The following is a 15379-nucleotide window of genomic DNA, read 5'->3' as shown; positions in this document are numbered from 1 at the left end:
GTGGCCTCTTGCAGCTCTAAAATGCCAACTTTACACTATCAAAACAATGCAGTAATGGGACAGAGAAATCTTTCTGACAAGGGCATTTGAAGCCTGGAAATGTTACCAATAATGTTATTCATATTAAGTGTAGTTGCTAGTGCTTAGGTGCATGATCAGCTTGCCAAATAAACCCTTCTGATTAGTGGTCTGGGCTTATGCAGTTCATTATAAAGCTGAGCTTATAATATAAGATATGTAGGAATGTTTTGACTTGACTTTAAGTTGTCAGGCATTTATTAGTTTAGCAGTGTTAAGAAAAACATGTAATTGATGTTGGTTGAGTTGAAAAGCTCCAATTAGCTCTACGTTTAAAAAAAACCCAACAAAAACATATTAAAATCAGATTTACTCTTAATAGCTACTTCATTTAGACAACCTTACTTTTATGCAAGGGTAGATCATTAGTAGTAATTGTTGTCTTAATTGTTATTAATGATTTTTATTTGTGTAATCAGCAATAATAGACTATCGTCACAGAGCACTTATGGTTAATAGTTAGGCTTTATTTTAAAAAAAGCTATGAAAGACCACTCAACAATTGGATTTTTCACAGTGTTAGATTTTGTTGTGTGTTTGTGTGCGTGTCCGTGTTGTCCAAAGGTAAAACAATAGCGATCCGAGTTTGTTTTTTTAAACCAATGAGCCATGTTAAGACAAATTTACTTTTATTTGTGATGGACAATGCAGCTTCTCTGATTACTAACACTAGAGTTATTATATTATTATTAATTCAGTGTTTATGAATCATAAGAGGCAGTGTTACAAATTAGCCCAAATAAAGTCAAAAGCATAGAAGCTGGAGGAGTGGGCTTGTTACATTGATGGTTTTTGATTCAGACCAGAAAAGAAAGTAGCTTTTGACAGTGGTAAATATATATGCAAGTAAAAAACTGAAATGACACAATCATCCACTTTCAGTTATCCACAATCTGCATTTCTGTTTACTTCTCCTGTGCACCTTTTGCAAACAAACACAGCTAAGCAGTGACTGGCAGCCCAGCGGATGGCCCATGGCGTCATTCTCTCATTTGGGAGAGACCCTTTGGCAGCGTTTCTATCAGCTGTTATCTATAAACAAGGCCACTTAATCAGTCAGCTTGCTGGGCCTAGACACATTGTCCCTCAGGCTGAAGTCACCACTAACCCTCTTTAAATCACTGCTAAGGCTCTCTGTTGACTTGCTTGTTTACTTTGCTTGGTGCTGGCGACATAACATAGTGTTTACTAGGGGTGGGAATCGATTGGCACTTCAGAGGCCAACGATTCAATTCTAAACTGATTATCGATGCATCTCGATGCAACCATTTTTTTGTGTACATTTCAATCAGGAGAGACTCTGTTGCAGATATGCAAACATTTATTAATAAGATATAACCAAGTAAGTACAAACAATTATTTGCAGATTAGAGTCCATTGTAAAGGGGTATCTATACAAATCTAATGTTTAGGAAAACCAAACACATCCCCCAATGGAATCTAGACACTGGTGGTGGTGAGAAAAATCCGAAGACGTAAAAACGAGCCGTCAGCCGGGAGAAGACCGAGAACATGTTTAAAACATGGTAGTATGCTGTGATTGGTTAGAACATAAGTGCCCGATTCTAATTGGTATACAGAACCGTAACACCCACTGCCCAGCTGATCAGTTAAAGAGAAGAGAGACAACGTCTCCCTGACAGAATTTACGCTGAGCTACATTTCCATGCGTGGTTTTTACATATAAATCTAAGTTTGCTACTCAGAGTTTGCTAATCACTTCCTAGACAAATCAGCTAGACAAAGCTTAGATTTTGACATAAACAGTATTTGTCACACACAAGTTTTAATGTAATGTTTTGTCTACTGAGGTTTGTGTTTTGTAGTCATTCCATGCTTAAGCCTTAAACATGCTTGTGAAAGTCCCCTTCTCTCACAGTAATCTTCCATGTCAGATGCTCAGTCATGTTTAAAGGTGGATAATTGGCTTCTTAGAACATGAAACATGAGGTGGTCAGATGTAATGTGATAAAGTAGATGAACAGCCTATTTATTTTATGTATGTCTTATTAGATCATGTGTATATATAGAAAATGTAATTGTTTTTCCCTTTTGGACATTTTTGTGTTTTTTTCTGCAAGTTGTTGTCCATTATCCCATCCTCTTTCAGTCACTCTGTTTTCTGATTTGTACATCAAAAATCAACACATAAAAAAAACAAAAAGAAAAAGATTATTAACTTATCAGGATCGATAATCGAATCGTTATAGAGAGAATCGCGATGCATCTAAGAATCGATTATTTTTCCCACCACTAGTGTTTAAAGTCCACTGTCTGAACTCCACGTCCCTGGGTCAATCTGCCTCTCCGTCTCTCTGGTTCGCATTAATAGAAACATTAGCAATAACCCACTGCAGACAGTATAAATCACAACTTTTTATTAAGTTCCTAAATCATTACAAAAGTTATTACATTGTGATGCATTGTGAAAATTATATTTTGTATTTGCAAAACAGCTGCTAGTCCTTGCTTTGGACAGTTTTTTATTGGGAACTCTTTTCTACTGAAGACAAAGAACAATGAAAACCCTTTCAGATTTAGGTCTATTAATGATAAAAATTCCACCCACATTACTAACTTGAGTTAGGGTCCAAATAATCGTCTATCTTTGATGTGGGCTAAATAGTTTCTTTGTCAACGTTTTGTCTGCTCTTTTATTATGTATCCATATTATTCTGCCCACTGTAGTTTCCATGTTTTAGGATTAGACTGATGCGTGCATGGTTGAGAGACAGTAGCTACCACTTTCTCCAGACTGTGCATGATTATTTTATTGTAAGCGCCTTTCAAAATCTTATCTGTAAGTAAATATTAAATCAATGGCACTGTCAATATAGATTAGACATTTTAAACTGTAATAAACTACAGATCACTCACTTAAATGTACAATATGTAACTTTCTGCCACTAGGGGTCTCTCAACCAAAACAATGGATTGTAAATGCAGACTTTTGATGACGTTGGGAAGTTGCGTGGAAATATGGGAATTGTAGTTTTTATTGTTAAACACATCACTGGTTAGAATGCATCTGTTCACGGACGAGTGTACCCATTCAAGTTTATTCACTTTACATTTAGTAACGTTTATTCATGTCATTCTAATAAAATAACTGCATTTTCCCCAACATAATTACGTTTTTCTTGATTCGATCTGTATTGGTAGCTAGCTGACCAGTTAGCTAGTGAGCCAGCAAGCTAACATTAGCCAGCGGTGCAGCAGCAGAACATCTCCAAGCTTCCCAGAATGATCTCCCCCTTCACATTTTTTATGTAATATAACTATTCATTTTGGGGCTTAACCCACCTTTTGTTGGGTTAATTTAGCTAACTGTAAAGACAGCTAAATGCGAAGGGGGGAGAAATTCGGCAGGGAGGAGATTTTTGGCACGAACACCGGTAGCGCTAACAGAGACGTAGCTAACGTTGTGGATGTCTGCTGTTGCGACTCGGATGCCTGGCTCTGATATGGCCTGTTTTCCGATGTCATTAAACTACCGTTAGCGTCGTTAGCACATGGCACTGAAGTTATGTAAGTGCTGGCCAGATACGGATTGCTGTAATGATAATGGGTGGCTATTGGCTGGCTAGGGGCTAACGGTAACTAGTTAGCTATATGTCCCGGGGCTTTTGTCAGCTCTCATCCCAAATAAAGAGTCTTTGTGCCGGGGGAGTTAGGCAGACAGACCGGGATGTGCTAGTTGGCTAAATTAGCATTAGATTAGTCTATCTATACAGCTAACGTTAACGTTACTAGTGAACTTATTCATGGGTTAGCCCAGTGCTGCTTTTATCTGTGGTCGAAACAATCATACTACTAATAACTTTATGAGCGTGTTGAATGATGCTGTAACCCTATAATGTTATCCACCAAGCATTAGCATTAACATTACTTGCTACTTGTCAGCCAGCACATTGTAGTAACGTTAAGCTGGATTGATATTGAAATGTATCAATAAATAAGATCTCTGTTGTATTACTGTGTTGCAAAGTGGCATGTAATTAATTACAAAATGATGCCTTGTGGCAGAAAAAGCAGTATTACGGTTACAAGTATTTTTTACTGTGACATTGTATGATTTACAATTACTCCTTAACATATCATCTGGGTGCCGGTGTTTTGACGGAAGTTAAGAGTAACTAGACGGTGAAAGGTTATATGACGCCACTGACGGGCGACTGAAGGAAACGTCCCGTGTCTGAAAATAAAATAACAGATTTCTCTGGGTTTGATATTTGGTGGAAACATTTGGGATAGTGTAACTACACAACTCAAAAAAATATGTAACATAGGTATGGTCGTTTTTAGACATTTTAATGCAGAAATGTTACATATTGTACCTTTTAAAAAAAGCAATTTTCACTTTTAAGTGGATGTCCAATCAGTGTTGATGGTAAATGTAGTCGATTGAAGCAATAAATTCCTCAGTGTCTGATCATCAGTAGCTTGTGCGCAATGCATCCTGGTACATATAGGCACTGCCGGCACGGCTCCACAGGCAGGAGAACGTCGCTTTCTTGGTCAATATAGCACGCACTGGGGAATTTAATGCTTTAATTTAAAACTTAAATTGTATGTATTAAATACACAATATAATCTATTGGCACTTTGTACCAACAGTGCAACATTTGTTTTGGCAGCACAGTAGGACATGTCTGTGAGAATGAAACGGTTTGGGGTTTAATTAATTCATAACAATGGGATCCTTAAATATGGAGAATATATTTATTTGGCTTAAAAATGTATTGTTAAATCTTCTGACAGAGAAAAAATTACTGCATTCTAAACATGCATTTAAAGGATAAGGTCCAACAGTTCTTTTGATCTGTTGTTTTGTTTTCAAGGGAAGTGATTAATAAATTGTGCTCCGACTGGTTGAAAGCTGCTCGAGGCATCATCAACACAAGAATTGATGCGGCTGCTGTGAAACAAATTTTAGTGGTTGGGGGTAGGAGTATTATTGTCTATTGAAGTAGTATTTAACTGCATCAAAGATCTGTGTCTTTGATGGTAAGAGTCAAATCATTTATATTTCTAACACAGAAATATCTCAGAGATGTATTCATATGTTGTTCAAAACACTGAAAAACAAAGGCAGTAACCCTAAGGCAGTAGTAATGTTTCAATAAACAAACTATTAGTTCACATAATACCAAGACCGAAGGAAATGTTATAACTATTTATGTAGTTTTTCAGACACCTGTGCCTTTAATGAGGAGTTCCATATCACAATGTCATCATGTCTATTAATGCATCTAGTTGAAGAGTTTGTTTCCTGCTATAAAATTATATCATCATTGGATATAATTACTATTGCAATAAAAAAGGTATTCATCAAGTATATGTTACCATGAGCATTGCTTCAAAAACGTAAAAAAATGATTTCAATGTTTTTAATGTAATCTGGTTGCCTTTATATACTTGGTTGACTAGTGTATATTAAAAACAAAATAACTACTGCACATGCTAAAGTAACAGCCCTTTTTAAGCAGGAATGGAATTATGAGAACAGAAGCACAGAAATTGAGGGACAGCTAAAATATTTGATTCATTTTAACCAGGATAATTAGCAGAGGACAGCGGCCTGTCTGACATGTGAAGTAGTGGAGGTTTGAATTGCGGTTTTATTTTTCAGTCTAATTCACTAGTCATTAAACCAGATACTGACTTCTTGGACTTTAATAATGGGATCACAGAGGGGAGCGTACTGCAAACATAGCCATTCAGACATCTGGTTAAATACTAGTGGCTATAATACAGTGAGTATAAACGAGGAGTAATAGTGGAACACAGACATTGCAAAATAGCAAACCTCACACACACCTATCAGGCCGCTAAGTGGTCCCTCATATGTTACACTTACTTAAAATCCAACTCTTTTTGGTAATTTATCACAAAACGGACACATTTTTTTTTCTTGCAATGAAGTCATAACTAGAGCCCTACTGATTAAGGATTTTTAAGGCCGATATCGATACAAATATTTGGTGATTTAAAAATCTGATATATCGGCCGATATATATATATATATATATATATATATATAAACAAAAAAAGAAATACAGAAACGCGTAACAAAACAAACAGATTTCCCTAACACTAGTTATTTGTAGTTATTTATGAGTCCTCACTAAAATAATATGATAATGCAGTTTAAAAATTAACTTGTTTGTTTTATTGTCTCAACAGAACAGAGGAACATCAAAATATATTAAAGTTGTGATAAATAAAATATATAAAAATACAAACTTAAGATATGGAACATATAGTCCTTTGAACAAAAACACAATAACAAAAAAAATGAGTGTTGCCAACAGAGACGTTGTAGAGCGCCCTCTGGTGGACAAACTATGCAACGCCAACACTCATAACATGGTTGAAGGGTGTTTCGTCCGTTTTTATTTTATTTTTTAAATATTCATTTATCGGCCATTATAAATGCCGATACCGAAAGTTTGGAATAGGGCTGGGCAATATATCGATATTATATTGATATTGTGATATGAGACTAGATATTGTCTTAGATTTTGGATATCGTAATATCGTAAATGGCTTAAGTGTTGTCTTTTACTGGTTTTAAAGGCTGCATTACAGTAGAGTGATGTCATTTTCTGTTACCAGACTGTTCTAGCTTTTCGATTATTTTTACCTTTACCCACATAGTTATTAAATCAACATTACTGAAGATTATTTATCTAAAATCTCATTGTGAAGATATTGTCAACCCTATAATATCGCCACTATATCGACATCGAGGTATTTGGTAAAAAATATTGCGATATCTGATTTTCTCCATATCGTCCAGCCCTAATTTAGAAAATGCCTAATATCGGCCGATAACATCGGCCTGCCGATATATCGGTCGGGCTCTAGTCATAACTGCAGTACAACCAACTTGTGCCGAATCATTGTTGGATATCAAGGACAAGAAATTCAGATTTCAAGGTTTGCTGCTACAATACTGTGCTCAGTTATTTTCATTTTCTAATTCGTTTGTTTCTGGAGTGCTGACATTTTAGTATTACAGCATGGGTTTTGTAGGTTGAGGTGGTGGACTAGTGCCCTCATGATACACTTGCTCCTGAGTGCTGTACAACAACTCCTTTTTTTTCCCCCAGCGAGCACCCTGCTGAACTTTGGTGCTTGGTGCCCTCCACTCTCCTGCTCTGTGGTCATGTTGCTGTTGACATTGAGATCTTTTTGTCAGTGCTCAGCGAGGCCACAGAAACATCAGATCTTCCTGGTGTTCAGTTGCTGACAACAAAAAGCAGAAGTAAATTATTCAAACCGGTGGTCCTGATGTGGCTGAGTGCCTTGGAATAAAACAAAAGCAGCAGAAATAACAAAAATGAACAGGATTGGCACATTTGGCAGAGTTCCTGGGACTAACTACTGCACAACAAACACACTGCAGCCTCATAATTCCATCTTAAGTAATAAATCATTTTGGAACCCTGAGGAAATTCCAACATCAATCACCTTATGTATTAAATTGAAGATGAACACCATAATGTCAATTTGATTAGGCGAGCACTAAAGAGTAAACAGTAATATAGTAAAGAAAATACTACTATTACAAGTGTTTGCACGCAGGTGAAAGGAAGGCAGAGTCATAACAGAGAGCTGTAATCCTCAGCATTTCATCTGCACTGCTAAATATGCAATACAGATAAACAATGGACCATTTACACGGATTCCAACATTTCTGGAAAAAAGAAGCTACATCTTGACATTTCTGTGCGCACATTCAGGTTTGCATGCAATTTTCATGGAGACAATGTCAGTTCACTTTGTAATGCTACAGCAGCCATGGGACTTGTCCTTGTGGCAGAAGAGTGAATATTATTTATGACTCCAGTGGTTACCAAAGCTTTTCTCTGGTTTCTAGTTATGCAGCGCTGTACAATAAATGTGTCTGAAGTCTGAATACACATTTAATTGACTATATTAGAATTTTGAAGGGCTGGATAATCTATGTCTAGATGGTTTGATGAAGTCCTGTACAATCACTGATTTCCTTTTTTGTCTTTTTTTTCTCCCTTTTAGTGAGAAAGAATTTCAAAAAATTCTAACTTGCGTTTTCAGAAAGGGGGTAAATTGTGGCTAAATATCTGTCTTCACATTATTTGTTGTACCATGTCTAAATGGACGATGAGGCCATATTCAAACGTACATGCAATTTTCAATCAAACAATCCCTAATTTTCACGATTTTCACCCTCTCTCTCTCTCTCTCTCTCTCTACCGCTATCGCAATCATTTATCACAATAAAGTATTCCATTTTTAAAACAAAGCACAACACACAATGAAAGCATATGAAATGACCCATATGAATCAAGTATTTTATGCAACGTTCCACGTCATGGTTTCTTTGCTTCATCACTGACAAGCAGCTGAGAGTGAGTCACATTCACAGCAGTACCACTTCTGTAAACATTGTCTGGTGTTATTAAGTTATTCAGATTAGTGCCATTTTTCTTTTTTGACATAAGCCAATATTATTTAGTAATTATGCACAATTTGCTTGTACTTTTTTAATTGCTTATCCCATGATTGGTGGTTACAAAAACAAAAACGACTGGCCTTGTAGCTGTTATCTGTAGCCTACACGCTACCTGCTTTTCTAATTATTTACTGAACATTTCACATTTAATAGTCAAAAAGTCCCACAACTTAACTGTTCCGGTTCACTCTTACTGCTCGTTGTTATTTTCAAAGAAAAAGCTCTGGAAAACTACCAGCAGCAAACAACAGACAGACACAGTTAGAGACATTAGATATAAACATAGTGGTGCATTTGGCTGCAAACTTTCCCTCAAGTGTTGGTAGAGTCCAAAAATTGAGCTAAAAGAGAGTAATTATTGGACTTGCATTCATCAGGAGACCAGAAACGTGACGATTGCTAATGACGCTCCGTAACTGCTGGATGTGTAAATACGCAACTGTTTGCTAACAAGTCCACAATATCAACTTAAAAGATGAAATGTCAAGTGTGTTTCCGCTTCCCTCCGCTGGCCAAAACAATCAGTTATTGCAGGTTTAAAATGGAAATCACTGTGGGAGAAAATCCTTTTTAAAGAAAAACAACAACAGCACACTATTGCAGGAAGGCTGCTGAACATTCTTTTACAGCATCTCTCTGCAATGGAAGCTGTCGCTATGTTGCGCCAATGAATAGGTTGTAAATTAAAATGTGAGGCAGTCAAATTGTCGGGACCTCAAAAAGCATGTGCTGGCCTTGGGTAAATGCTTAACGTTATAAGAGGATTTGAATACAATTTCAAGTTTGTTTTTTCTCCTTCTCTCAGGCCTTTAGCTGCATTTGTATTATCTGAGGGAATTCTGCTCTCACAGTTGGCCTGATTTGGTATGCTATCAACAAGAGCCTCAGTTCATTGAATCTGCAACCGCACAGAGAGCGAGAAAAGTGTTTACAAGCTTGCTAGAGGAGACAACTATCACTTTGGATTGAAATGGTTCTGCTTTCTTTTGTTTGTTATTACCTACTTCCTCGAAGGGGCAATAATCAAGTGCCATTTTATAAACACTGGTGATGAAGTCTAAACTTCACAGATAAATGAGAAATTGCCTCCAACAGAGTCCAAAGAGAGTATAATTGCTGGTGTGGATTACAAGAGTCTTGCAATCATTTTTAGTAAAGATCTTTTCCATTTTGAATAGTTTTTAGGAAAGGTTTCACTTTCATAGTTTTAAGTCCTGATATAGAATAGATTATTGGGTGGGCTTACTTACACTGGATCCCCACAGGTTGTCATTAAAGACAACACTCAAAGAAACTAAACATAAAGACAGGTGTCACCCACAGCATGCATTTCCATTCCATTTTTGTATGCAAAGCTGGTTTTAAAAGAAGCTGTTGAGTGATCATTTATGTCTATACTGCCTAAACCCGCGACCAATGATCATGTTGCACCATGCAGATTGGGACAGACAGTCAGATGAACCAGGCCTTGTGGTGCAGTAAATGAGGGCATCAAGCTCTGTTAGGCAGCAGAATTAACAGGTGAAGCTGAGGCAGAAATCTAATGGAATTACAGTATTTCCTCTGCAGTTGCCGTTATAATGTGTACCCTGCTGATAATTGCTACCAAGCAGGTATTTCTTCATCTTATTTGGACTAGGAAACTAGAGTTAATAGGTTTCTGCCTTCAGGCCCAGAGCTCTTCCAGACTGAGTCTTAAGGCCTTTATATTAAATCGCTGCTGGGTGTGTAGTTAATGCATGCAGTCCACATTGCGGGCAAACTTGTTGTAAGCACTCTGACTGTCCTTGCCAAATGGTCTGGACCCTTTGTGTATGAAGTATTCAAATGTGGAAGGGAGTGCAAATGAGGCTTAACTGGAGCACTCCAATTTGAAGGCCTCCAAATTCACCAGTTTTTCAGCAACCTATCATGGGATAAGGGAAAGCATTCGATATCAGGGAAGGATAAAAGGAGGGAGTAAAAATGTATCCTGCCCATGTCTACAATGAAATCCTCTAGAGACGTTTATTTCAAATAGAATGATGTATTACACCTTTAAATCCGATTGTATATTTTTTCATCAATTATTCTGCAAGATTTTTGATGTCTCAGCTTCATCAACGCTACTTTTCTTAACTGAGCATACTAAACATGGATTTTCTTCCTTTAAAGATGAGATTCTTTCCCAGCGCACACACACACACTTCCAGCTTTTGATGAACTTTCTGCTATAGTTTTGAAATGGGACTTCATATCAAAGTCAGAAAAAACTGCTTTGATTTTTCACCCGCTACGCCCTCTTTCCTTTTTGTGTGCAAGGGATGTTATTGACTGCTCTTTTTCAAAGCAACTTTATTTAATCAAGTGCTACTCTCAGCCATTGCCTCAAAACTATTTGAAATCATAGCCCATCACTCACCTGGATTTTGTACATACTGTAACAGCATGTCATGATCATGAGATTATAACTTCTGATCATTTTCGAGCTTTCTCAATACTTTTCTGCGTTTAGCAAGATCCATCAAGTCTCTAACCCAGTGACCTTCTATGTTTCTGCTCTGTGTTTGACAGTTCTTTGTTTGTGTCTCTCCCTCAGGTCAGTTCCTCTGGGTGAACAGCTCAGCCTTTGGCGGCCCCTGGGTGCTGAGTCCTTGGCTGTGGGGGGGCCAGGGTCCCTGTGGCCTGGACATGGCTGTGTTCCTCCACCCCAAGCAAAGTGGGCAGTACACCATATGGCTCATAGAGCGGGACAAACCGCCACTTGCCCTCTTCTCAACTGACACACTGCCACGCATCACAGGGTAAGCACTTGTTTCATACACATACAGTATATTACACTAGAAGACTGTGAAAACCCTGATTGATTTGTTTAAAGAGAATAAGCAAGCAGGAAGTTGATGGCCCTGTGCATTCACGCCTGATAGTCATAACTATCCACTTGTAGCGTTTCTCTTAGCACCAGCTTTGTTTTATGGGATTTTTAAGCATCATGGTCAGGTGAGTCACTGAGTCCTGTATACATGCACACTTGCCTGCCAGCCAAGAGCTTTATCGTGAATACTCTGTTCCCAAACCAGTGTAAATGTGTTCCATTAGGGGCCGAGATGGAAAACATTCAGCAGAGTCAACCCCACCAGGTCTGTGCTCCTGTCATTTTGGCTTTTTTTATTGCAGGCTTTGCAGTGATCTGTGTCTTACACTGAAAGCAACAGGGTGACTCATATATGGATGTCTGTCTCTGGCGGACCAACCACTAGATTAATACTTAGTTCAAAGGTTTATCCTCTAAGTTACAATCTGGATAGTTTTGTATTGCCAGACCTATCAGAGTATGGTCTGGCTACACTGCCTATCTATTCTGGGACAGGGGAAGAAACGCTCTAACTTGTTTGTATTTCTTTAAAACAATCACAACCGTCCTGGGCGGCGCTAAGCCCCAATTGCAGAGATAGTGAGAGGGGAGGGACATCTGGCCCCGTCTCTCAGGCTTTATTTTCAGGCTTTATCCCAGCAATGTACATCCGTTGAGCGCGAATACAATCTGGAATATCTCCGTTTTGTTCTCTTTGGCTGCACCTATGGCGATAAATTGTTTTGCAGAGACTGGGAAAAAATTGCACTCAGTATGTGTGGCCAGCTTTTATTAGCATGGCTGTCCTTTGATATTTATGTGTAATGTTCAGAATATAAAAAGTAACTCCCTGCACACGGCCACGGACATGTATCATGCTGCTTGCGTGTGTAATATCTTAGGGGCATTGAAATCATATGAATGCCATGCTTTATGCATCGCTCTTTTCTTTTCTTGCTGTCTGTGTGTGGGAGTGAATGTGCGTTTGTTGATGCGAATGGTGTGTCTTCTTAAGGGAGCATAGCAGGGACGTGCTCATTACATGGGTGATGGATTAGAGTGTTTGTGTGCTCTCATTTGTAGTCAGAGGCTGCCATCCACCCACGCCATCTCTGTCATTCGGAGACCGGCTCAGCCAAATTCTCCACATTTCTACTCCGACGGGAGGACGCTCATATCATAAAAAGAGGGGGCAACAACAAAAGCAAGAAGAGCCACCCGCGGACATGAGAGGAATCAATCAGCTTACTAACTGCCAACCCGTGCCCTTGCCTAAGAATGTTTATCCTGTGTTTTGACATGTTTGCCCAATTCAGTAGTCAGGACATTTCATCAGGCAGGACACATTTAGCACAGGGTAACCCAAGAGGTAAACAAAGCATCCTTGTACAGAGTGGTCATTTAACAAGGTCCTCCTTACTTGAAGATTAAAACTTGTGAGACTTTCATTTTTAGTAAAACTTTGTATTCAAATGACTCAAAGGTTGAAGCAGAGACAGCAGCCATATTCAAATAAAACAAAAATGTCCCTACCGCAAGTATGTGATGTAACCAGTCACAATTTGGAAGCTGCCCACACAACCATTCATAACCATTCATCATTGATTCTTCTTAACACTAACATTAGTAATGGAAAAACTGGATCAATAAATTTGGTAAGTAAACGCTGCTGATCCTGTAACAACTCTGTGTTGTTTTTCTTTACCGAATCCTCATTCAAGAAGTGTCTGATTAACTCCAAAACAAGCGTCCAAGCTGGAGCTCCACTACAGTCATCAGTCATTGAGGGAACGCTCGCTTTGAAACCCCTGAAAGCTGCTCCGTTGCGTTAATGTTGCGTCACATCGCAAAGTTCTTTTGACAGCTAGACCTAAAAAAATGATGCTCATTATTATTATTATTATTATTATTATTATTATTATTATTATTCATTTAAACCTTAATTTTAAGGGAACACGTCAAACTAGTTCAACCCTATATAAATACAGTGAACCATATCTCAAATTTGACTGATTAAAGTTCTAGTACAGTGAGGAGAATCTGTCTTCTTACCACTTTGCAAGTAAAAATGTATGTAGTTATTACGCTTCCCCTTAAACCAATGCCTCAGATTTTATCATACAGTGGTTTTATCATCAGCGAAGCATATTTAGGACCTCTGAACACAGGCAGCGAGGGACTTGACTTATCAAACAGTATCGGCTCTCACATTGGATGTCAGCATCCCAAGTGTCTCAGTCAGCGGTGAAAGAGAGACTAGAGAAGAGGAGGGGGAGGGCTGCAAGATGTGTGTATGCATGCAGTATGTGTGGTGTCGATCTGTGTATATCTCCACATTAATTTAGTTTGCACATGGAAGGGCACCTTAAGCGGTGACACATCACACACACACACACACACACACACACACACACACACACACACACACACACACACCAGAGCCTGCAGTGATTGTTTATAAGAAATCTTGTAAGCCATTTTTTTGTGAATGCACCAAAACACCTAAGCAAATTAATTTGCTTAATATTCAGTTGAACACAAGAAGGGTGAGATAAGTAGCCAACTTTTATAAAATAGCTAAATGCTGGGGGTTGCTTTTCCTCCTGTCCTCACAAATGTTTTGAGTTACCAGACACTGATGTACTGATGTACATGGACAATTAGAAGACTTCATTGTAAATGTCACGGTCATGTTTTAAGTTGTCCCACACAATGGAGACAGTTGGCTGGAGACAAAAGCACAGCTGCATTTTTATTTCTAATTGAACCAGCTGTAATCCCTGTAAGTAAAAAGGATGATTCTTGCCACTAACCAAATTATTTAATTTACAGTCACATAAATTGAATAAAAAGCTGCCTCAACACTGACTTTATATGCGTCTGTGTATTTGCAGTAGATACTCTTAGCATGTTGAATAACTGTAATACTGCTGCATTGCTTTGCGTGTAAATTAGAATAGAGAAATCAATATGAACTGTGTATGAGACAGGTTAGAATGAAGAAAGATGCCTTTAACTCTTACTAGTTGCATGTCCAAGACCTGTTGGTTTTATGTACAAATTAGGGCTATCAAAATGAACGCGTTAATAACGAGTTGATGCAAATTCCTTTTATCGCCACAGATGAATTTATGGATTTGAGGTTCCTGAATGAGATTTTGCGCTTGTATTTTGTGATGGGAATGGGGATGTTGACATCCGTGATGATTGCAAGATGGTCTGAGATATGGAGGTTGATGCCGGAGAGATGATTTACTATGAGACCAGTAGTAGATAACGGAAATGACGAGAGGACTGGGACCAGAGAGTTTGAAGGTGAGATGTTCAAAAGACAGGGCGGCTTGGATGGAGGTGGTAGTTATTTTAATGTCCTTTCTGTGAACAGTGGCCACCTCCCCGTCCCTCAGTGCGTGGTTTGTCTGTGTGGGTAAATCCTGTTGGTGTGATCTGACGTAGTCCAGGGGTTTGTGCCAGGTTTCGGTGATGTAGAGGAAGTCCAGTTTGTTGTCAGTGATGAATTAATTCAGGATGAGAGTTTTATTACTTCGCGATCGAGTGTTGAGCAGGGCTATTTTCAGATGACGTTGTTTTGGGATTAGTTGGGAGGACTGGGGAAGGGGACAGAGGTTGAGCAAATTGGCATGCTGTGAATTGCTGTGTTGACGTGATGACAAAATACGGTGTGACCATAGTGAAGGGATGCAGTTGGACGATGAGAGGTGGTATGTGAATAGGCAGACCGAGCGTTTGTTTGGAGGACGGGGTGGTGACATATGAGGTCACAGGGGGGAGCTGGTGAGGGTGATCAATCTGGGAGCTGCCATGGTGGGCGGAGAAGAAGACGACTGCGGGGAAGTGGGGGCATGTGGGGTAAATACAGACTCTACAGCGAGCTGTAGGTTGACTGCTAAAAACGAGCAACCTAGTCTGTTTGGGTGAACTCCATCAGGCCTATAAAAAGAGTGACG

This window comes from Sander vitreus, chromosome 20 (assembly GCF_031162955.1).
Source record: "Sander vitreus isolate 19-12246 chromosome 20, sanVit1, whole genome shotgun sequence".
Lineage (NCBI taxonomy): Eukaryota > Metazoa > Chordata > Actinopteri > Perciformes > Percidae > Sander > Sander vitreus.
The sequence above is the reverse complement of the archived record's forward strand: the minus strand, read 5'-3'. Positions refer to the sequence as shown.